Source organism: Canis lupus, chromosome 10 (genome assembly GCF_048164855.1).
Source record: "Canis lupus baileyi chromosome 10, mCanLup2.hap1, whole genome shotgun sequence".
NCBI classification, from domain to species: Eukaryota; Metazoa; Chordata; class Mammalia; order Carnivora; family Canidae; genus Canis; species Canis lupus.
In genome coordinates, this window is record NC_132847.1 from 17,769,104 (window position 1) to 17,794,444 (window position 25,341).

Consider the following 25,341-nt stretch of genomic DNA (forward strand, 5'->3'; position numbering starts at 1 on the left):
GATAACTCAGCAGATGGGGCACCTAGACTATACTCTCACCCTCTAAATTATTTTATGCTCCTTTAAATACCAGGGAAACGTATCTTCTGCATGTGTGTGACATACTTGCAGTTTATAGTTCTCCCAGGACATCATAAGCAATTTAGGTTTGCTATTTTCGTCATTAAGTTTATTTCTCTTTAAATGAAATATTCATTTTAATTAACATGCAAGTCATATCCTCTGCAAATGTTCTTTACTGCATTTCCATGAAATCATAAAAGTACACCCTTTCAAGTGTTTTCTATTGATTCAGCAAACATTGATGTAGTGTGGAATAAAACATATTTTAGATTTATATGAATCACTGAAATTAATAAAGCCTTTCTATGTAAACAGTTTTTATGTTATTCCCTACAACTCAAAGAAAGTAGAGTGGGTGTGATAATTCATATTATAGATAAGTGAAACAAAAGAAGTTAAGGCATTGAGATATGTAACACTCAAAGTAGCATTTTTTCCCACTACGCTGTATTTTATAGATAATACTGTATTACATGTTTGTGGATACATGCCCTTTTCCTCAAAATTGTAGGTAATCCAAAAATTATTATTGAACAGGGCCCTGCTATGACATAAGGCAGATATTAAATGCTGTAGTATTGTTGTTCAGAGGAGAGAGGGGTTATTTCTGGCTGAAGGAGTAGGGTGTGGGAAGCAAGACCCAAGGATGAATAGAACATAGAATTATAAATAAAAGATGCAAAAGACCATTCCAGATAGAAGGAATAATCAAAGAACGATTTCTCCAGTTCCCAAAGCATGGCAGGCAGAGCTAACATAGAATGTTTTCTACCACAAACATCTGAAGATTTGGGGAGAAAAAGTTTTTTAAAAATAATGTAAATATATGACTGATGTTGCAAAAGGAAAAAAAAACTGGGGAGGGAAGGGGTAATCCTGGTGTCAAAATAAAAGAGTAGCTTGAAAGGCAAAGGGCCAGTAGAGATAGATACTGCTGTGGTCAACAGGTGCAATATCAGACCCACAATTAGGTTTTAGACACCTTGAAGCTCAAGACTTAATGACAACACAAAAACAGAAGTCAAAGCCTTGGCCTCCCATAAAATAAGAGCTGGAATTCTGCCTGAAGTTAGCAAGGGCTGCTCCACCATGAAAGAAAGCTAGAAAAAACACATCTTCAGGACCAATGATGGTAAAGAATGCCCTGAGCAATGCTCAGGAAAAAAGTCTCCAGAAAATAACTGCCTTGGTAAAATAATCTTCAAGGTGAAAAAAATTTTTTTTTTTAAGATTTTATTTATTTATTCATGAGAGACACGAGAGAGAGAGAGAGAGAGGCAGAGACACAGGCAGAGGGAGAGGCAGGCTCCATTCAAGAAGCCTGATATGGGACTCGATCCCCAGTCTCCAGGATCACAACCTGGCTGCAGGTGGCGCTAAACCGCTGCGCCACTGGGGCTGCCCTCAAGGTGAAAATTTGATATGAAATCACTGTGAGGCCAGTGATACCCCTACAGTATCAGATATTGTAAAAAATTAATACTATTCAGGGGTGTCATTTCTACAACCCAGACCTCTTAGGATTATCAACAATAAAATAATCCCTACTAAAGATGAGCTCACAATAAGCATTTGAAAACATAAAGAAATGATACACCCTGAGTAAAAATCAGTAAGCAGAGTAAGCAGAAGAGCAACACCCCAAGAAGTTGAGATAATAAAGCAGTCTAAAAGAGAGAGCAAGGTAATGATGCCCTTAATAAGTAAAGGTATTAGCAAAGGAATGGAATTCATACAGAAAACCAAGATATGAAGACAAAAGATTTCAGAAAGAATAAAATGAAATTTCTAGAAATGAAATAAAGTGTCCTTGAAATTGTCAGGGTTAAACAGTAGCTTATATACCATTGAGCAAGGGATCTGTGATAGCCATGACATTGCGCCACTCAGATCTGCCGTAGGGGAGTGTAATTAATGGGTGGTCTAATTGTTTTGCCCTGATTCTGCCACTACTTTTGATCACGCCGAGGCCATGCTTCCAACAGCCTGGTTCCAGCAAGGGTCTGAGTGTACTAGGAAAACCAAGGCAAGCCTTGTCCTGTGATTCTCAAGACTCCGCTTTTTGCCAATGCTTCTCACTGGTCTAAGCAGAGACTTTCTCAGTCCATTTAAGATGCTGCTTATCCAACCACTTCCTCCTTCCCAGCGGTAAGACCTGTATCACAGGCTGTCAAAATCCCTTCCTCCAGCATCTCCCTTTTTTCTTCATTGTCACTGCACTCAGTAAATGTCTGTCTTGTATTCTCATCCCATCTTGGTGGCTGCTTCTCATGGATCCCAAGCAAATGCAGAACAAGATCTGAAATAGAAATCAGAGAATAATTATCTAGAATGCAAAACCATGATATAAACTACCATCTAAAACTGAGGGCAAAGATAAAACATTATAAACAAACAAGGCATTTTACTCACAGCTCCTCGTTGATGTAATTCAGGAATAAAAAACAGGGAACCCCAAATGAAGGAATGGGCCCTAGAATCAATAGTGATAAAACATGGATATTTTAAAATGTGGAATTAAACATAACAGCCACAACAAATGATATAATTAGTGGGATTTTTAAAATCAACCCAAAATACTAGGCCATAATAGCTCAGCAGATGGACAAAGTGGTATGGTGAAGTCATGGACCATGGGCCATCTACAGTCCAATAATAAAGGTCCATATATGGACCTTTTATTATTCAGGAAGAGGGTAGATCTGTTTGAATAAATGTATCCTTTCTAAGTCAAGTAGGCACACAAAAGTAAAAGCAGGATTTCCCTTTTTAAAAATTTTATTTATTTATTCATGAGAGAGAGAGAGAGAGAGACATAGGCAGAGGAAGAAGCAGGCTCCCTGCAGTGAGTCTGATGAGGGACTGCATCCCAGGACCCTGGGATTATGCTCTGACCAAAGGCAGATGCCCTACCACTGACCCACCCAGGTACCCCAAAGGTAGGATTTCTTATAAACATGCTAGTTTGTACATATATGTTTAGGACCACTTATTCCCCCACTCCCATTAAAATGGTGACAAATGAGTAAGAAAGGAATAACCCCACAGGAAAAAAGAAAACAGAGGGGGTGATAGCACAGAGCCTTGTGTTTAAGAAGAAAACTGGTAACATAAAGTATAGGAACTAGAAGAATGTCTTAGAGCAGGGAAAATGGAAATTCAGGAGGTCTAATGGGGGAAGCCCATAAGAAAGCAGCTGACTCTGGCAGCATCAGGAAATGCAAAAGAGGGGGCGGGGGGGGGGGGTGGCAGTAGGTGGCAGGTTTCGCTGAAATTGGTTTTGGAGGATAGGTTACATGGGAATAGATCGAAGAATAGTGCAAAGACAACTGAACCTCAAACCACCTCTGTGCTGCAAACAAGGTGACCCCCTTCCCTCACTGCAGCAGAAACTACAGTTTATTCTCTGAAGAAACTTGACTAGAAAAGTTGTAGCATTGTGGATCCCGGGCTAACATAAGGATAAGCAGTTCTGTAAAGGTCTGCAAGCTCAGTCCTCAGCCAGCTCCCCGGGCACTTGGCATGCTGGAAGCCAGGCTGACACTCTGATGGAAGATCAAAAGACTCCTCTTTATGGAACTAAACCACCCAAAAGAACAAAACAGAACCATGCATTCTCTATCATTTAGGGAGGACACCAGAGTGATTGAAATTCTAGTTCACTTTTAAGGACCTTGTTCTTAAATATGAATAGACAAATCATGAATGCTACACATTAAAGGGAAACTCCCATCATAAGAAATAAAAATAATTGAATGAAGAGGAAAAAAGGAACTTGGGAGATGAAGCAGATTTTTCATTGTAACTATGATTATATTCTATGAAAGACAGAAGTTACGACATCCTCGAAATAAGAACAAGAATTTTTCTTGAAAAATCAGAGAATAAAAAAACTTGGGAAAGGGAAAACAGGATTCTAGAAACAAAAATTATAATAGAAGAGTCAGAATACAAAGTTCAAAACGTAGTTCAGAAAGTAGAACAAAAAGCACAAGTTGGCATAAGGAGAGAAAGGATAAGAAAAATTTAAAAACCCATTAAAGAGCTCTAACATCCAAATAATAGGGGGTTTAGAAAGAGAGAACAGAAAACCTAGAAAAGGAAAATATCAAAGGTATAATACAGATAGCTTGGAGGACAAAAGGTCATGGGAATCCAGACTAGAAATGCCCAGTGAGTGCACAGTAGGATGAGTGGGGAAAAATTGTTTCTTACGAAAGCGTGTCACTATGAAATATCAGACTAATATACTAAGAGACAAACTCAAAGCCTTCCAGGACAAATTGCAGAGTCAGAGAGAGAATGATATTATACCTCCCAACAGAAATATTGGAAGGTAAGATGCAACGTAAAAATGTTTTTGAGTTTCCAAGGGAAAATGAATTTCAATTTAGAATTCCATGTGGAATACCTGGCCAAATAATCAAATATGAAAGTAGGATAATATATATTTCAGACATACAAGTTCAGCGAAAAATTTGCCTCCTGGGCACCTCCTTTGTAAGTTAGTTATAGAAAGATGTAGGGCACCTCGGTGGCTCAGTGGTTGAGTGTCTGCCTTTGGCTTAGGTCGTGATCCTGGGGTCCTGGGACTGAATCCTGCCTCAGGCTTTTTACAGGGCACCTACTTCTCCTTCTGTCTATGTCTCTGCCTCTCTCTGTGTCTCTCATGAATAAATTAAAAAAGAAAAAAAAGAAAAATGTATTGTCTCAAAACGAGTGAACTAAGAAATAAGAAGTCATGGGGACCTCAGGGCAGGAAAGCCAATATAAAAATACTAGGATAATTGTAAAGAGAAAATCCTAGGAAAAGAGCCATAGCAGCAACTTAATAGATAGTGTCTAAAATTAAAAATCTTAAAGTGGCATAATAATGTTATTTAGAGATATGGCCATTACTAGAAGAAAGACTTAAAAGTGTTCCAAAAAGATGCTTCAGGAGAGTGGGATTTATGAATAGGAAGGCTGAGCCTATCCTTTTACATAATAAATCTTAACCATAAGAGCTTTGGGTTTTAAATTTCTTGTATTATTTTAAGAAAATTAACTTTTTCAATTAAGTGTACCTACAAAGCATGGGAATAAAGTCAGTGTGGGGAGCAGTCAGTGAAGTGGAAAAAGGGAATTATGGAAATCCTTATTAATCCAATTGAAAAAAAGAAGAAAAAACTTTAAAAATCATAAAAATAAAAGCACAAAGTCAGATGACAGAAGTAAATATAAAATATAAGTAAAAATAATAAAACAGATTAAACTTGTCAGATAAAAGTCAGAGTCATATATGAAAAAACAAAATCCTGCTCTATGCTATCTAAAAGATATACTTAAAGCATAATGATGCAGGAAAGTAGACATTTCAAAGATGGAAAAAGATACACCAAAAAAAATACCATAGGAAAGTTACTATCATTGAATTAATGTCAAACCAAATAGACTATAAGGCAAAAGATTTATTAGGGATGCTAATTTTTACATATGGATAAAATAATATGACTGGAAACCATAATTCTGAATCTTTATGAACCTAACTATGTAGCCCCAAATATACAAAGAAAAATTGAAAGACTTTCAAGGAAAAGTGAAAAATGTCAAAGCTGGGCAAAGAATAACATGTTTTTAAAGCATAATTAACAACCTTGGCTGAACATAAATGAGCATGTGCATATGTGAAGATACAATATAAACATAGAAGTGGATAAAGATACAGATATATTTGTGTCTTTATATATGATTTATTGAGCTATCAAGCTGGTTACTGTAAGGTTCAAGGAGAAGCCAGATAATCTTTCCATCTCTAAGGACTTCCTCCTAAATGTGATCTTGACAAGCTGAGCTCTTCTAGTCACTTAATAAATATCTAGTCTGGTGCAATATGACCAATGGGTTCAAAAGCCTTCCTTGGGGAAGTAGAAACATGTTGGTTTCTTTCCTTTTCTCTGTACATGCCCTTCCTCACTTCCTAGGTCTGTTTGGCCATTGGGGGAGAGAAGGAGGTGCATAATTATGGGAATAAGGAAAGAGGAACAGTCTCGGAAGGCCCACAGAATTACAGTCTTGGATGAAGCTTGCTCCTGTATGCCACACCTAAATTCTGGCTCTTTTTCTTAAAAGACACTTCTATGGGATTTTTTTTTATAAATTTATTTTTTATTGGTGTTCAGTTTGCCAACATATAGAATAACACCCAGTGCTCATCCCGTCAAGTGCCCATCTCAGTGCCCATCACCCAGTCACTCCCACCCCCCGCCCACCTCCCCTTCCACCATCCCCAGTTCGCTTCCCAGAGTTAGGAGTCTTTCATGTTCCGTCTCCCTTTCTGTTTTTTTTTTTTTTTTTTATTTTTTATAAGAAAACCTTATTAATGGCAATTTCTAAATCCCAGCTTGGCCCTTAGCTTCTAACAGTTCATCCTCCTGTTGTAGTCACCTCATGCCCCAAAGTCATGCTCTTGGGGGCATCTTCCATTCAAGTGTCTACAAAATCTTGAAAGATTTTATGCATAGATATTATGCATCTGCTTCTGCCTTAGCAGACTGTGAAAGTACATTCCATCTTCAACTGGATGCTCTAGCCAGACCCTAATCTTTGAATATTGATTCTTGAGTCAGGTACTGTGTCCCCAAGTTCTAGGGAGTACATGTCTAGCTCTTTGACTGGTTCTTTAGAATGTGCTCTCTGATTAAAATGAGAGTAGCATTAGCACCACATCTGGATGGAGAGACAAACACTGAGGCTCTCCTACTCTCTCCAAGGAAACGCTTCCTTTCTGACCCTTTATCATCATATAACCAATCCCCTAGGCTGGTCACATACTCCCTGGAAACGAGTGATGACCTACAGGTAGTAAAACCAGTTTCTCCATCTCTCACAATGCCTAGCAAAGATGCATGTGGACAAGCTATGTGACTTCTGCTCAAATATCAAGACAACAAAAGCAGTCACATCTTATGTCACATACTTACAGCACCCTGCACCCACAATATAAACCCTTAAAAAAACCCAGAATGCAAGTCTCAACACTCAACATCAAAAAACTGACAAGATGTGGATTACATCCTTCTATCTCAGTGCAATAAAATTAGAGATCGGCAAATAGGAAGATGAATAAAATCCACATACATAAGAAAATATAAGACATAATAATTCTCAATAAGTCATTGTTAAAGAATAATGAAATTAGAAAATAATTAGAACAGAATTACAAAGAAAATCCCTGTGTATTTGTATATTGAAGTGGAATATTTTAATAAAAGGTAAATATATATACACTAGGAAAAAATTTACCCGAAAAAAGATTTTAACCTTTACTAAATGGCTAGTAGGATGTTGCTTATAGATTTTATTATATTAGATCATGTATATACTCCTTATGCTTTTTTGAAAAATGATTCATTCTTATTTTTTCATTTTAATATTGTATGTAATAATCTATTATCATTAATTATTATATTTATAATATATTTTATACTGCAAAATATTAAAGTATATTTTATGTTATAATTATTACATTTACTTAATATATTTGTTATAAAATAATATATAAAATATATTTTATGTTATAAAATATTATTAATAATATATCATTTAATAATCTCAAGTTATTTCATTTTTGTTTAAAATTTTAAGTTATCTCTATACCCAAAGTGGGGCTCAAACTCATAACCCCAAGATCAAGAGTCACATGCTCCACTGACTGAGTCAACCAGGTATACCTAAAGTGACATATCTTTTGCATGTTTAAAAAAACAAGTAAATTATTCTAAAAATACTGTGATACTGAGATAATATTTTCATTTTATTATAAGTAATTCCTTAACGGCAATTATTTTTTTTTAACCAAGTAGGCATATAAGGGCACACTGCCTGCGCTTCAGTTGATCTTTTTTAAAAAAATCTAGGAAAATACAAGATCTTAAAGATGAAGAGTCTAGGCAGTTAAGTGCTGAAGTCAGAAAAGAAAAAGCTTTGAGCTCCCTCTTCTGGCCCAAAAAGAATATTCCCAGAAACAGTAAGACAAATTAAGGATCAAATTTCACGAAAGATTTATTTAAATTTTTAAGAATTCAGATAGCTGCTTCACTTTAAATGGAGTGTCCATGGTGGCAAAGAGTGGAGGTACCTCACTGGCGCTATGCTAATAGCCTATTCTTTTCATCCAAGATACTTACAAGACACATTATCTCGCCCCCTAGTGGGTATTTATAAAAATGCCACAAAGATATTTTCAAACTAAGAGATTAAATTATTACCATTAGAGAATTTAGAAAGCACTGGATGAGGCTCTTAATACTGTTTAGATATACTGTCTTTATGTGCTTGAGGAAAAGTAACAAGCTTACTTACAACAGGAAGAGAATATCTTCTCCATGTGTATATGTTGGTGAATATTTACTGTTAAACAACACTTTCGTCTTTCTCAATTCTAGGTTGTTTTTTAATTTGTACACATTTCATTAATAAATAAGTCAAATTGTTCTTTTAATGTTCTTAAAAGGTATATAATTATTGCTAAACTGTCATGATCTCATTTGGTTCAAATCATCATTTATTGAGTACCCAGTCCTTTGAGTTGTAACAATAAAGCAAGTCCCTGTTCTTACAGAGTTTATAGTTTAGTGGAGAGAGATGTTCTTTTTTTTTTTTTAAGCGATAAAAGCTGAGAGGATGATGAAAACTGATATTTTATAGTGAATGTTTTCATGATCAGCTATGCTTCCATTTTCAATTTCTTGATCATACCAAGAGATTATGAGAGCACTCTGGACCTAGGGAATTAGTTGAAGCCTGGGTGCCATCAGTACATGCTCATTACCCTGGGAAACTTTGTCTCTATCTGCCTCAGTTACCTCTGCTATACAATGGGGATGATAATAATCTCTATTCCAGAGAGTTGTTATGACAAGAATGTAGTCATGGTAAAATGCTAGAAGCAGCACCTAGGAAATAGTAAGTTTGTGACAAATAAGTGTACAATGAGGCTATAATCAAATTGTAAAGCAGAGTGTTCATAAGATCATGTTAATGCCCAAAATCTACGAATAGCTGGAATTAGGACAGAAAAATAAGAATTGTACATATTCAAGGCAACCTGAAAGGTGTAAAAAGAAACTAATGTGAAATGGTTAAATCACTAAAAGAGAAACCCACAATGTAGATTTCTGTGTCCAATGAGGTTACCTTCAAAAGTGAAAGAGAAATAAAGGCTTTCTCAAAAACCAAAAATTGAGGGAATTTGGTAACTGTAGGCCTGCATAGCAGGAAATGTTAAAGGAAGTTCAGAAAGAAAGAAAATGATACAGGTAAGAAACAGAGCTACATAGAGAAGGGAAGAACATGACAGAAGCAATATATGAACGTAGTCTTTTACTTATTCTTAATTGACATAACAGTTACCAGGTTGTTCAAAATTATAATAGCACCAATGTATTCAATGACTATAGCTTGTGAAGAATGAAATTAATAAAAACAATGTCATAGGGCAGCCCTAACGGCTCAGCAGTTTAGCGCCACCTTTGCCCCAGGGTGTGATCCTGGAGACCCCGGGATAGAGTCCCACGTCGGGCTCCCTGCATGGAGCCTGCTTCTCCCTCTGCCTGTGTCTCTGCCTCTTTCTCTCTCCTCTCTGTGTTTCTCATTAATAAATAAATAAATTAAAAGTCTTTAAAAAAAAACAATGTCATAAGGGGGGAGGGAAGATTTGAGAATACTCAGTCATAAGGAATGAGTATCACTTGTGGAGTGGTACCATATTATTCTAAAGCAGACTTGATTGTAAATGTCTCGGTAACTTTTGGACAACCATTACAAAAAAATTTCAAGTATAATTTACATACTAGGAGAAGAGAGAAATAGAATCATAAAATAGTTGGAATTATAAAAGGCAGGAAAAGAGTAGAAGAGAAAAAAGACAATAAATAGAAAATGCAAAAAATATGGTAGATGTTAGTTTATTGCAATAATCACTCTAAACATCAGTGGTCTACACACACCACTTTAAGATGCAGACTATCAGACTGCTTAAAAAACAAAACCCAACTATATGTTGTCTACAAGAAACCCACTTCCGATATAAACGCACATATAGATTAAAAGTAAATGAATGGAAAAAGATATACTCTGCTAATAGTAATTTAAAAAGTGAGAGTAACTCTATTAATTTCAGAGAAATCAGACTTTGGAGCAAGAAAAATTACTCAGGGATAAAGAGGTGACGAAAAGATCACTTTGTGTGGTGCCTGGGTGGCTGAGTCAGTTAAGCGTCTGCCTTCAGCCCAGGTCATGATCCCAGTGTCCTGAGATTGAGCCCTGTGTTGGGCTTCCTGCTCAGCAGAGAGTCTGCTTCTCCCTCTCCCTCTGCCTCTTGCCGCTGCTCATTCTCTCTCTCTCAAATAAATAAAATCTCTGAAAAAGGAAAGGTCACTTCATCAAGGAGATATAACAACTTTACTGTGTGCAACTACCAACAGAGCATCAAAATACATAAGGCAAAAACTGATAGAACTGCAAGGAGGAATAAATGAATCCATTATTAAAATTAGTGACTTCGACATCCCTTCTATCAGTAATTGGTACATCCAGCAGGCAGGAAATCATCAAGGATCTAGTTGAACTGAAAGGCAACATCAATCAAATGAATTTAATTGACATTTATAGAATACTTCAGCAGCAGAATACATATTCTTCTTGAGCTCATGCGGAGTATGTACCAAGACTGACCACATTCTGGGCCACAGAAGTCACTTTAACTGATTCAAAAGAAGAGAAATAATAAAATGTATGTTCTCAGCCTTCAATGAAATTAAACTCAAAATCAGTAAATCAATAACAGAAAGAAAGCTGTAAAGTCTCACTCTGCTTGAGATCAAGCAGCACAGTTCTAACACAGGAGCAAAGAAATCTTAAGAGATTTTTAAAATACGTTGAACTAGATGAAAATTAAAATGAGGACAGAAATCAATAAAATTGAAATCAAGAAATTAATAGAGAATATTAATGAAATCAAAAGTTGTTTCCTTGACAAAATCAATAAAATGATAAACTTCTAGCAAGGCTAAGAGTGAAAGAGAGAAGACACAATTGCTAATGTCAGAAATGAAATAAAGGTTATCACTGCAATCTCAGGATATTAAAAGGATAATAAAGGAATATTAGGAACAACTCTATGCCCACAACCTTGATAACCTAGGTAGTGTAGAACAATTCCTGGAAGACTAAAATCACCCCTTAAAAATCTAAGTCCTAAAATTAAGAATGAGAGAACAATCAACCTGATATTTAAAATTGCCAAAAGAGGAGTGCCTGGGTGGCTGTCTTCCTTTGGCTCAGGTCGTGATCCCAGGGTTCTGGGATGGATCCTCACATTGAGCTCCCTGCTCAGCGAGGAGTCCGCTTCTCTCTCTCCCTCTGCACCCCACCCCCATCTCTCATGAATAAATAAATAAAATCTTTTTTTTTAATTACCAAAAGATCTGAACAGACACATCACCAAAGAAGATATACAGATAGAAAAATAAGCAAATGGAAAGACGCTCAACATCACATGTTATTAGGGAATTGCAAATTAAAGCATCCATTAGACACCACAACATACCTCTTAGAACAGCTAAAGTCCACAACACCAACACCACTAAATGCTGACATGGATGTGCAAGAACAACAATTCTGATCCCTTACTGGTGGGACAGCAAAATGGCACAACCAGTTTGGAAGACAGTTTGGTAGTTTCCTACAGAGCTAAACATGCTCTTACCTTATAATTCAACCATCACAGTATTTACCCAAATGAGTTGCAAACTTTCATCCACACAAAAGTGCATGGTTATAGCCTCATTTTTCATAGCTGTCAACACTTGGAAGCAGCTAAGGTATTCTTCAGTAGGTGAATATATAAGCAAACTGTGGTGCACCCATACAACAGGATATTATTCGGTGATAAAAAGAAATGAGCCATGAGCCATTGAGCCATGAGAAGACAAGGAAGAACTGAAATGCACAATACCAAGTAAAAGGAACCAGTCTTAAAAGGCTAAATACGGTTATGATTCTAACTGTATGACATTCTGGAAAAGGCAAAACTATGGAGTCATTAAAAAAGATTAATGGTTGCCATGGAGTCAGGGAAAAAGAGGCATGGATGAACAGGTGGACCACTGGCGGATTTTAAGACAGTAAAATTATATCATCAGTATCGGTTTGTCACTTGTAACAAACATACTACATTCATGCAAAATGTTAAAATGGAGAAACTTTGGTTGGGGGTGGTGTATGGAACTCTCTCTCTCTGTACTTTCTACTCAATTTTACTGTAAACTAAAACTGCTCTAAAATAGAGAGTAATAATTAAAAATGAGAAAAGAGAGAGAGTTTTGAAATCTGGCAAAAATTTGAATCCTATAACTTATAATTTGTGTGGGCTTTGGCTCTTCCATTTTAAAGGTTCATTTTTCTCAGAATATAAACATAAAAACGTTAGGGGAGGTTGAGCTAGCTGACATCTAAAAAGCTCCAGAAAGAACCTGGTATACATCAGGTACTACACCTTTACTAACTGCTCTAGCTCTCCTTTTCTTTGTGGACGTGAATACTTGACAGTAAATGTTAGAGGACAAGATGGTGCAAATACTTGCCAGGTGCAGTGCAGTGCAGAATCAAAAGTACAGTTAGAGTTGCAAGAGATGATCTAACAAGGAGATCGACCTTTGACACTGTAAAGAAGCAAAGCCCATTTTACCTCTTAATCTTCAATTATAGGGTTGAGCTTTATAGCAAGAAGCACCCTCTCTTCTATAGATAGTGGCAGCCAAAACCCCACGTTCAGAACATAAACGTTCCTTCCCTGACCTCCTTCACAGCTTCCCACTTGACAAACGTTACAGACTACTCCGTTTTCATGAATAGTGTTAAAAGCAAAGTCCATTTTATTTTGCCTCTCCAAATACAACTGAAAAGTGTTGCTTGCTTGCTCCTCTTTCTCCAGATTTCTGAAACTATAAGATCTCGATTTTGCCAATAGCTACTGATTTTTGCATTTGCCCTGTCAGATTTTCTGCTGCAGGGACTGGGTTTCTGGCTTGTCCTAGTATCTGGTTTTGTCTCTCAAATGAGGTAACGGTTTAAGATTGGCGATACAGCCTGGAAGATGAGAAGGCTCTTGGGAACTGTTTTAAACCAATAAATCAAATAACATGGGTGTTTGATTTAAAAACATAAGGGTAGATGAGGCGCCAGGGTGGCTCAGTCAGTTGAGTGTATGCCTTTGGCTCAGGTCATGATCTCAGGGTCCTGGGATGGAGCCCCACATCATGCTTCCTGCTCAGCAGAGTCTGCTTCTCCCTCTCCCTCTGCCCCGTCCCAACCCCAATCGTGCTCTCTTTGTCTCTTTCTCTCAAATAAATTATTTTTAAAATCTTTAAAATAAATTAAAAAAATAAAACATAAGGGTAGATACTGCCAAAAATATATAACCAGCTAAAAATGGGTGGGTAGCAATAATTAATGGCCATGGGTATATTCTGGTCTCATTTTCCATAGGTGCTTTACAGGGAGTCAAATATATTGCATAAAGTAGTAATTATGAAGGTAATCATTAGAATAAAAACATGAGCTTTCTAAATTATCAGATAATACACACAAATACATTATAGGCAGTATAAAAATATTATAAAAATATATCAAAAACTAAACATACATGTCATATAAGTAAAAGTAAGTTGATTAGCTCATTGAAAGAAAAAATCAATATTTGAATAATAAAACAAAATTTAATCATATTTCCAAATTCAAGAGATCTGCCTAAAATAAAATAACTCCTAAAAATTGAAAATTAAAGAATGACCAAAGGCCTTCCTATTAGGCAAATGTGAAGAAAACGGTAAATGGTACAATCCATTTTGGTGATCTCACCATTATGGACACTTACGTGTCAAATAACCTTGTAGCAGCATAATTAAAGCAAAAATTACAGGAAACACAAGAGGAAATAGAGACCCATTAGGTATTGAATATTTTAATTCCCGCATCGCAGTTCATGACATAGCAAAGGAAGAAGTGTTTGTCCACGGAATATATAAATAATGAAAATAATAGGTATACTGGCTTTGCATGGAATTTAGTTATCATGTCTTTGTGTTATTTTCACACATCTGTAAAATATTGGAGTTAATGGGCCAACTTGTAGGGCACAAACAAAATCTTAGTTAATTTAAGGAAGTTAGATGAGAGAAATAAATAAAAGGTGTAAATATGGTAAAGGATGAGTACGTAAAAGCAAATCAATTCATTGGCTATTGGAAGCAAGCCAGTTCTATAAGGTGAATGGTTACAAAATTGATATGATAGAATAACTAGCCTTGCTGTATACAAGTAATACGCAATTAGGAAATGCAGGAGAAGAAAAGACTATTGGCAACAATGAGAAAAAAAGGTAAAATACCTAAGAAAAGTTAAGAAATGCTAAAGTTCTATATTTTGTAAACAATCGAATCCTATTGGGGCATAAAAAAGACTATTGGATAAGAAGACAAAGCATTATAAAGATGTCAATTTCCTCTACCACAACCTATTTATGTAATAGGATTCCAGTGAAAATGTCATCTTTTATTGTAATAGAGATGGATCGGCTATAAAAAGCTAATAACTTTGACTCTAGAAAGAGCAGAAATTTCTACATGGCAACACACGCACATAAAAACCCCACAAAGTCAAAATCCAAACTACAAAAGAGACTGAATACTTTTAATATATTTGGCATAAATAGGTCTAATTTTTATTGCCTAAAAACCTCCTATAAACTATTTTTAAAAATCAATAATATAATGTAAGATAAAGATCAGTTCAAAGGAAATACAATGACTTCTAATCGCATAAAATGCTCAGTCTCACTCTTCATCAGATAAATGCAACGAGATGCCTTTTCCACTTGGCAATTGCAGCAAAGACTCAAATATTTAATAACAAAGTGTATTTGGAGAAGAGGTAGAAAAGCAGGTGTCATACTGAGGTAGTGAGAGTATAAACTAGTAAGTTTCCAGCGCAGAGAAATTTGGAAGTATTTATCAAAATTCCAAATACAGGGGCAGCCCAGGTGGCTCAGTGGTTTAGCGCTGCCTTCAGCCCAGGGCCTGATCCTGGAGACCCAGGATTGAGTCCCACGTCAGGCTCCCTGCATGGAGCCTGCTTCTCCCTCTGCCTGTGTCTCTGCCTCTCTCTCTCTCTCTCTCTCTTTCTCTCTCATGAATAAATAAATAAAAATCTTTAAAAAATAAAAGCAAAATTGAACAGTTTAAAAAAAATTTCCAAATACAGATACCATTTGATCAAGTAACTCTACTTAGGGGAATTCATTCAACAGATATGCTTGTATGTGTGTAAAGTGACATGTAACTAAGTAGAATCAGTATAGATTTGCTGCTATTAGCAAAAGATTGGAATTAACTATGTTCAGGAACTGGTGCCAGTTTAAGAAATTATTGACAATGTAGTCCATTTAATGGAAGTGTATGTAGCTCTTTTAAATGAAGTGGTTGTAAACATAGTGATAGCAGATGAGCTCTGAGATCTATGTGTGTGCAAGTGTATATGTGTGTGTGTGTGCGTGTGTAGAGAGAGAGAGAGATGTGGTATTTTATACACAAACACACACATACACATACCCTCAGCACTGAGGTATAATATTTCCAGTTGTGTAAAAAACCCAAGAGAAAGAATATGTGTAGATGTGTGTTTATGATATACAGAGCAGTGGTCATCCCTGAGGAAGGGAGCTAGGAGGTTGGAGAACAGGCTTGTGGGAGAAACTTATTACTGTGCAGTTTTTTGGACCTTTGACTTTTGTACTGTGTCCATCTATTACCTATGAAAACAATACCAAATCAAATCAAACTTTTAAGAAGTGCTTAACATGTGAAAGAAAATTTGGATTTACGCTTACTAATTAAGAGAGAGCTGTGCTTCTAGGATGCAGTCTGGAAAGACCTAACTGCTGACTTAGGTAGGATTGGTATTTGAGCACAAGCCCACTGTGCTACTGCTATCATCTTAGCCTAGACTTCATCATGACTCAATTGGAAGTCTTCCTAGCTTCCTACAGGCCCACAGAGCTTCACAAGAGCAATCCAAAGTGCTAGCAGGTCTGGGGCTTGATGAGTATGGTTGGTGGAAGAGGGAGAGCTGTCAAATAGTACTTCTGAGCACTGGATAATAGTGATAGTATTAATGAAATTGAAAAGGCAAAATCTTAAAATAGTTTCATGGGTAAGTTGATGAGTTTATCTCTTACCCTACTGAATTTGAGAAGATGGTGAGCTTTCTAGGTGGTTAGAAATGAGAACTGAGGTTTTAGAGAAGCATTAGAGACAGACATGCAGAACTGAGGGTTTCTGGGGTGCCTGGCTGGCTCAGTTGTTTAAGCGTCTGTCTTATGCTCAGGTCATGATCTCAGGGTCCTGGGATCAAGCCCCCAAGTCAGGCTCCCTGCCCAGTGGGGAGCCTCCTTCTATCTTTCCGTCTGCCTGCCTCTCTGCCTACTTGTGCTCTCTCTCTCTCTCTCTCTGACAAAAAGATAAATAAAATCTTTAGAAATTAAAAAAAAAAAAGAACTGAGGGTTTCTGTTAAAACTCTCAGAGTAGATTCTTTCTCTTGTCTATAAGTAGGGAATGTATACGTGAGATTAGCAGTCTTTAAAAGTGGAATGCATTGGTGGCAGGAGGTAAATAGAGGAGGAAGCAGGGAGTGAGGGCCCTGATGGGTGGTACACAGTGAATGTTACAAACCAGAGTGAAGATTTGTCCACTGTGTGCTGCTTCCTGCCTGTCTCAATAGCTGGAATGTGAGAGAAGTCCTTCTGTTGGCTCTCCTCTAAGTGTGTGCCTGGGCATAGCAGGAACAAAATGTGACAGCCGGTATTTAAACCTTTGTTCAATGACTCCAGTGCATGAGCTGCATGTGAAATAGGTATTTCTCAAATAAGACAGGGGGACTTAAAAGAATAAATTGTATAAGACAGAAGTAGTAGTCAGAGGGAGTAGGAGAAGCAATTAGTGCAGCATCCAAGGGAAGAGAGAGTCTCAAAAAGGAAAAGCCTATTCCGTAAAAGTAATGGTGCATGACAAATAGATTGAATCACAAAACCACCAAGATGCATCTCCTGATTGCCAGCTGCAAATTCCTCTGATCCCAAAAGCTGTACAAAAAAGATAAGGTGTTTCCAAGGCAGCATGCAGCTGCTGTGTCAGGGGTCGTGGACTCCATGTCATTTTGTGTTGTTAGAAGACCCCCAATTTTCTTCCCTGTGTTTGCCTGCTTTGGGTATATCACCTTCCCTACTGACCCTGATCTCTTCTAACACAGGAGTTAGTTCATGTTATTTTTGGCACTTGAGAAACATCATGGAGGCCAGTGTGGGAGTGGATGAGCAAGGGGAAGGTTGGTGGGCAGTGATGCAGAGTTCTGGGGGCTGGATCCTGCTAGCTGGGTCAGCCACTGTGTGGCTCTGTGTTAAAATGCCCTAGAGGTAGGGGTGGAGGCAGGTGGCCCCCTGGGGTGCTAGTGAAGACTTCCAGGTGAGAGATGATGAAGTCAGGCCTACAGTGACAGCAGCAGAATGAAGGGGCTGTGGTCAAATCCCGACTAAGGACAAGGATTGGGTATAGAGGGTGAGAGAAGGCAAGGAGTTGAGGATTTCTCCAAGGTGATGGGTTTTCAAAAACATACTTTATTTTTCACACCAGTTTTAGACTCACAGAAAGATTGAGAAGATAGTACAGAGTTGCCTTATACCCCACCCCTGGTTTCCTCTCTTTTTAACATCTCACATCAGTGTGGCACATATGTTACAGAGAATGAACCACTGTTGCTCCATTATTTATTAGAGTCTATCCTTGCCTTCAGATTTCCTTGGTTTTTACCTCATGTCCTTTTCAGTTCCCGGATCTCAACCAGGATACCACTGAGAGACTGTATGTACACATGGACTGTGGCCAGGCCGTACATATAGATAGACCTCTGACCCTGTAGCAACCTGCCCAGGAAGCCAAACAGCCACCCTTGTAGTATCAGCCTCAAGTGGCCATGGTTGGATTAATAATTGACAGCTTCCGATTTAGGGCCAACCAGAGAAAGCCAAATACACACTCCTAACTGATCACAGAGAATGCCTGTGCTTCTAGTTAGAATCTAGCTTCTTCCTGCCAGCAGCCTGCAATCAGGGTGGACCTGAAGCCTTCCCCTCTTGCCACTCTCAAGTTTTCCCAGCCCACTGCTTGCCTTTGAGTCTCTGCCAAAACACAAGCAGTGGTGGCTGACACTCCTTCAAGCTCTGAATAAAAAGCCTTTTCTTGTTCTTATTGGGGGGATGGGGGTGTTTTGTGTCCTCACCACATTGCATTTGGTAGTTTGGTCTCCTTAGACTCTTCTTGGCTGTGAGGATTTCTCAGACTTTCCTCACTGGGGATGACCTTGGCAGTTTGGAGGAACACTGGTCAGATACATCATAGAATTCATCTCTGTTCTCATGATTACAGCAGGATGACAGGTTTGGGAGAGAAAAGCACCATTTTCCTCATAGCGTATCAGGGGCAGAGTCTATCCGCATGACTTATCATTGTGGATGTTGACTGAGATCCAGGGTGTGTTTTATAAAAGTGACTGGAAAAGGAGAGTTGCCATTTGCCGACTAAGGGAGTGCAAATGGAACATGCTGTTGTTTTTTTTTTTTTTTTCCCAAACGTTTAGAGTTTTAATTAGTCTCCTGACTAGACACCAAAGTAAAGCTATTGAATAGTTGCGGAATTCAGGAGTAATGTTATGGCTGGAAATATAAATGCAGGAATCATTAGGATAATGGGCTAAGGGAGCCACTAGCAGCTTGGCAAAGAGGCCCAAGGACTGAATGTTGGATCATTTCAACAGGAATTTTTATTTCAAATAAGAAAGTTTTGCTTTTTTCACTGTCATGATGGAAACTTTTATCTCCTTTTACATTGCTCCTGGCTAAGAGAAATGCTTTCAATATCTTGTCATTAAGTATGATATTTGCCCTGTGATTCTGTTGATGCCCTTTATCAGGTTAAACATTTTTCTGAAGTGGAACCACCCTACCTTTCCTGGGGAAAAAAGCCTACTTAATCACAGTGTATATCATCCTCATGCTCAATTCCATGTTCAAAGACTTCATCTAGGATTTTCCCTCTGTGTTGGTTAAGTACAAATGCCTTAGTGTTTTCTTTGCTTGTCTGGTTAGGAAGCCAACTATAATTAACATCTGCTGCAGAAATCTCTCAGCTTTCCTTCACTTGTCAGGGGAGGAAACGAAAGTTCAGAGAAGGTAACTCCAGAGCTGCATCATTAATTAGCGCTAGTACTAGATACCCAATCCTGCGTGTTTTCTGCTTCATCCTGATGACCTGCTCTGAAGCGGTTCTGTGAGACCCCAGGGAGAAGGCCATGGAACCCCTGCCCACAAGCAGTTGGGCTGATATGTGAATGAAAGGTATTGGACTCGTTTGTCTCCTAGGCTCTCTTCACCAGATTTCACTTCTAAGCCTAGGAGAAATCCTGAATTGCCCAAGGGAATGGATGCAACTAGTCAGCCTTAAACATTGTTTGAAAATGAAGGTGCTTGTAAGAACATCTGTGTTATGCTTCCTATTCTTTTCTAAACTGATAGAAAACCTAAAGGGAAAAAGTGTTCTATGAATTCAAAGACTTGAGAAACACTACTATAAGATATAAATATTTAGGAGTTGTTTTGCACTGGGAGCTGTGGGTTGAAGTTATGCAAACTTTTAACTTTGCAAAAATATAAAAGTCTAGAAAAAATTTTTAAATCCTTTGTAATATGTTATTGCATATTAACAGTGTTTCCTTGGGCAGAGAACTATTTTGGTTCTATGGTTCCTTGTTCAAAATGAAATTTCTCCTTTTCCAAAGGAGGCATATTTGTTCTGTTTCCTACAGGATTAGTTTTCATAAAATCATAGCTAGGGGAGAAAAAGTATTATGAAGACTTTTTGCACTATGTATACTATATACATCAGTCTTCACTGGAAATTCAAATCAATTCGATAAAATGTTCATAGAGTACTCTAAAAATTTGATTGTATTGCAATTTTAAAAACAAAGTTATTACATCAAGGAGCTCATAAACAAAGAGGGGCTATAGATCTGTATAGCCAACAAATGTGCAGTGTGAAAGTTTTCATGATGGAAGAAAACTTGGAGCAGGTCCTTAAAAAATAAGGTGTACCTATTGGTAGAAGGTAGAAAAGGAAAAAAGCATTTCATGTAGAGGGACTGAGAGAAGCTAAGGCATATGGGTTTTGGGGGGCAGATGTGTGCAGCTGGTGGTTGGGGAATATGGAGGAAGATTCAGAAAGAGTAAAGTATCTAGAAAGTAAATTTGAATTCTTACAATTTTATCATTCAGACAATGAGTTGTATAATGCCTTTATAAATATATATTTTAGAAAGAGAAGTTAGAGGGGCACCCGGGTGGCTCAGTCAGTTAAGCATCTACCTTTGGCTCAAGTCATGCTCCCGGGGTCCTGGGATCGAGCCCCATGCTGGGCTCCCTGCTCAACTGGGAGTCTGCTTTTCCCTTTCCCTCTCCCCTACTCCTTTCTGCTTCCCCTGCTCATGCTCTCTCTCTCTCTTGTGTGCACGCTATCTCTCGTTGTCTCTTTCAAATAAATAAATAAAATCTTAAAAAAAAAAAAAAGGGAAGAGAAGCTAGTTCTCCTTCATAGCAAATAGAAATGGACTCGAGTAACAAGGATTACATATGTATGTTTGAGAGGCAGGTATTAAAATGTTCACACTGCAACTCACATGTGCAAGAAGGGCTAAGAAGGATAACTTCCTAATATCTCTATAACCACAATGACCATAAGACCATAAGCCCAAACTGGAATACTTTTGAGAACCAAAGGAGGGAACTTGAAATAACTATACTAGGACAGCAGTCCTAAATTGGGAGTGTCCTGGGCAAACTGAGAGGCAGAACCACCCTCCTTACAACTAAAGGACCTTTTTAGTTGACAATAAACAAGCAAGCATATCAAACCTTTATTTGGAAATTACAATTCAAGCTCACCTATGTAAAATCCTTTTTGATTTAAAAGTCATTGTCAGATGAATATTTAGGCAATTTATAAGTCAAAGAATGAGTGCTAACACATAGAGAAAACTGGGTTGGGCACTGTTCACGGTTGCCAGCACTTCACACATGTGAAGTCATTAAATCCTCAAGCAAGAAACTACAAGATGGGTATTAATATAAGTTCTCAATTTATAGGTGAAGAAATCAAGGCATGTCAAGTGACATGCCCAACACTAGCTGTTGACCTAGTACGTGCTAGAGCCAGGATTCCGATCCAGGTTGTCTTGTACCAAGACTTATGTCCTAATATATATAGACCTAATTGCCTTGCAGACTCTAAGTCACACCTTCCTTGGCTTCTAAATTTGAATTCCAGTTAAACAATGAATAATTGTTTAGCAACTATGCCCTATGTAATGTTCGAGTCAACACTTCTTTTTCCTAGTCGCTGGAAGAACTTATATATCCTGTTTGCATGGGTGTGAGCTCCCCGTCTCTGTGGCTTGGCCAATACCCTTGATATACCTGCTAAAGTGTCTTCTGTGGTTGTGTAGCTCATGGACCATTTTCTCAACAGAGCCCATGGTATTTCTGACCAGGTTCAGTTTGCATTTACTCCTGATAATGCTGCAGATGCCCAGAATCCCAGCCTCTTCTCCTTCCCCCTTCAAAATATGTGCTTCAGTATTCATATGAATATTGCACATATTATGGACTGTTTGGAGAATACGTAAGAATAGACTTTAAAATGAGCTGGGAAAAAGCCCCATCTCATGTGGGGAAATAGTTTTTGGCCCGTGTGCAATAAAATCAAAATGTCACCATAACACTGAATCTCTCGTTGCTCAAAAATGGACTGTCTTATATATGAGGGACTGCGTATAAGGAAAAACTTGGTGAGATCTGTTAGCAGTAACCAAAAAAAACTAAGCAGATCTTTTTTTCTCATTAGGCTGTAATTTCCTGTCAATGCCCCTCATTGCTCTCCATCTAAGACCACATTTTTCTTACTACCCCCACATTTTCTTACTGCTCAAGGTAGGCAAGCAGTTGGGGTACAGCTAAAGAATTCTGGCTTTCAGCTCCAGATCTACACACAATTCTCAGAGCCTTAGTTTCCTTTTTTTTTTTTTTTTTTTTTTTTAAGATTTTATTTATTTTAACGAGAGAGAGCAAGAACAGCAAACGGCGGGTCAGGGCAGAGGGAGGGAGAGAAGCAAACTCCCCACTGAGTAGGGAGGCTTGGTGGTACAGCAAGATGGGGGCTGGATCCCAGAACCCTGAGATCATGACCTGAGCTGAAGGCAGATGCTTAACCCACTAAGCCACCCAGGCGCCCCTTCTAATTTCTTACATGGGAACAATACTACTACTTGCCACACAAAGTTCTTTTGAAGTTTAAATGTAAAGTGGTAAGCGGAACATATAACGTTTTAAATTCAGTTCAAGGTGATAATCTTGCTTATTTTGTTGACTCGTCTTTCTCATGGCCCATGTAGCAGGCAGCATAGTGGCCTCCCCAAAAGACACATTTACCTGGAACTTGCATAGATGAGCTTATTTGGGAATTGGGTTTAGACCCCCAAAGATCTTGAAATGAGATCATTCCAGATTTAGGACAGACCCTAAATGCAATGGTAGGTATGCTTAGAAAGGTTGAGGGAAGTTTGAGACACAGAGATACTAGAGAGAAGGCATGTGGAGATGAGTAGAGATTGGAGTTGTGCAGGTACAAGCCAAGGAACATCTGGATCCACCAGAAATGAGAGAGACAGGGTGGATTCTCTCCCAAAGTCCTTGGAGAATTCCTGCAGACCCTTGATTTTGGACTTCTGGCCTCTACAACTGTGAGAGAAAAAATGACTTGTTCTTATCTAACCAGTTGTGGTGATTTATTGGGCAATCTAAGGAAACTGACACAGCTCATGTTCAGTCCATCAGTAAATCATGACAACTCAATCCTCAAAATATATCTAGACTGGGGCACCTGGGTGGCTCAGTGGTTGGGTGTCTGCCTTTCGCTCAGGTTGTGATCCCGGGGTCCTGGGATGGAGTCCCACATCAGGCTCCCTGCGGGGAGCCTACTTCTCCCTCTACCTATGTCTCTACCTCTCTCTCCTTGTCTCTTATGAATGAATAAATAAAATCTTTAAAAAAATATCTAGACCATGCACCACCCCTCCCCCCTCCCAATTAGCTACTCAAGCCACCAAGGGGGCATTACTGGCCATCCTGTGTTATTCATCAATGCCCCTACACTCACAACAATCAGAGAGTGATTTAACACAGAAGTCAAATCTTGTCTGTCATCCTCTCAGAACTTTCTATTTCCCATTTCTCTCAGACTATAACCTAAAGGTCTTACTGAGGCCAGCAAGGCCAGCAGATATGATCTGGCCCTGCTCTCTCTCTCTGACCTCATTTCTTACCACCCAGTCTCAGTTTCCTTGTTCTGCAAAGGTGCCAAGCACCCTCCCTTAGAGACTTTGTGTGTCCTTCCTTCTAGCCAGATAACCACAGGCCTCTCCTCAAATCTCACCACCTCACAGAAGCCTTGCTTATCCATCCTATCCAAAGTGGCCCATTACTGTCTATAACAGATCGGTTTATTGATTTTCCTGAAAGTGCCCATCCTCAACAGTCTGTTTTCCTGTCCACAGCCTCTCCCTCTCCTGAGAAAATGAAAGCCTCCTAAGCGTCAGGACCTTGTCTGTCTTGTTCATTCTACATTTCCAGTATTAATGCTCAGTACATTGCAGCCACTAATAAATATTTGTTGACTGAATGAAGAAAATAGACCTTATAGCTATTAAGGGTGTCCACCAAAGAGGATGGAGATAGTGACTACTTTCAGCCCCACCCAAAGAGAACTTTCAGAAAAGTAACCTAGATAACCACCCACACACATTCTCTAGGGATAGGATAAGAGTCACCACCCAAAGGAACAACCCATTGCAGTTGCAAAGGAAGATCTGAAGTCAGGGCATAGTTAAATACTATCAACTTTTTAGTGAGGCATTATAGACTGCTCACACCTGTCAAGTCCAAGAGATCCATTAATGTGAAAACTATAAGTGGATTCCTAAAAGAATTTGGAAGCAACAAAAACAATTTTTCATGTGTTCAACGCTCAATGGTTTAAAAGGTGCTTTCATACTTTTCATTTTGACTTTTAGTCTCAGACCCAAACTCAGACTTGTTATTATTATTATTTTTAAGATTTTTAAAATTTATTTGGGAGAGAGAGAAAGAGAAGAGAGCACAAGCAGGGGAAGTGGCAGAGGAAGAAGGAGAAGCAGACTCTCTCCTATGGGCAGGGAGCCTGAGGTCGGGCTTCATTTCAGGACCCTGGGATCATGACCTCGGCCCAAGGGAGGCGCTTAACCGACCGAGCCACCCAGGCACCCAAGAAACCCAGGCTTCTGAATTTAAATTCCTTATTTTCCTCTATTGCACACCATTCACTTACTTACTTAATAATGTAAGTTATTGAGTACATACTGTTTCAGGTACTGTTTTTCTTTTATTTTTATTTATTTATGATAGAGAGAGAGAGAGAGGCAGAGACACAGGCAGAGGGAGAGGGAGAAGCAGGCTCCATGCACCTGGACCCCGACGTGGGATTCGATCCCAGGTCTCCAGGATCGCGCCCTGGGCTATAGGCAGGCGCTAAACCGCTGCGCCACCCAGGGATCCCTCAGGTACTGTTTTAAATGCAGCACGTAAGGTTAGAAAGGTAACTTCTGCCTTCGGTTTTTCAATTAAATAGGAAAAAGAATGTACACGTACTGTCGTTGGCAAAGAAGTAACAGTAGCTGCTGCCCTTTCCCCGCCCGCTTTTTGTGTCTCCGTAGGCAACTGCTGTCATCTGGAAACCTCTGCACATCTGCAAGTCCCCAGTTTGTGAAGCGGGGTCTTGCCGGCCAGGTGGGGATTAGACCCGAAGACCCTGGCTGGCTCCTCTCCTTTCCGTGGGCGGCCACCGCACAGGATCCGTGAGCCACACCTGCTAAGGGGAGTGCCGTTCTCGCGGGCAGGGCTGTGCAGTGGGCAGGGAGCATGACCTTGCTACGGGAAGTGCTTTCGGACTCGGCCAGCGCCGGGTCCGCGGGCAGCAGCGCGCCTGAGGTTCTCGGACGCGACGAACCCGCCTTCCGGGATGGGCGGGCCGGGACTGGGATCC

General features: G+C 38.9%; 1 long non-coding RNA gene across 1 annotated transcript; it reads right to left on the reverse strand.

The window, feature by feature from the left end:
- Positions 1 to 488: 488 nt before the first annotated feature.
- LOC140641277 (uncharacterized) lies at positions 489 to 25,338 on the reverse strand. The gene is made up of 3 exons (XR_012037830.1): positions 24,948 to 25,338; positions 2,476 to 2,536; positions 489 to 2,362 (listed from the first exon to the last, which is right to left on the reverse strand). It is a non-coding gene; the product is annotated as an uncharacterized lncRNA (long non-coding RNA).
- Positions 25,339 to 25,341: the final 3 nt, after the last annotated feature.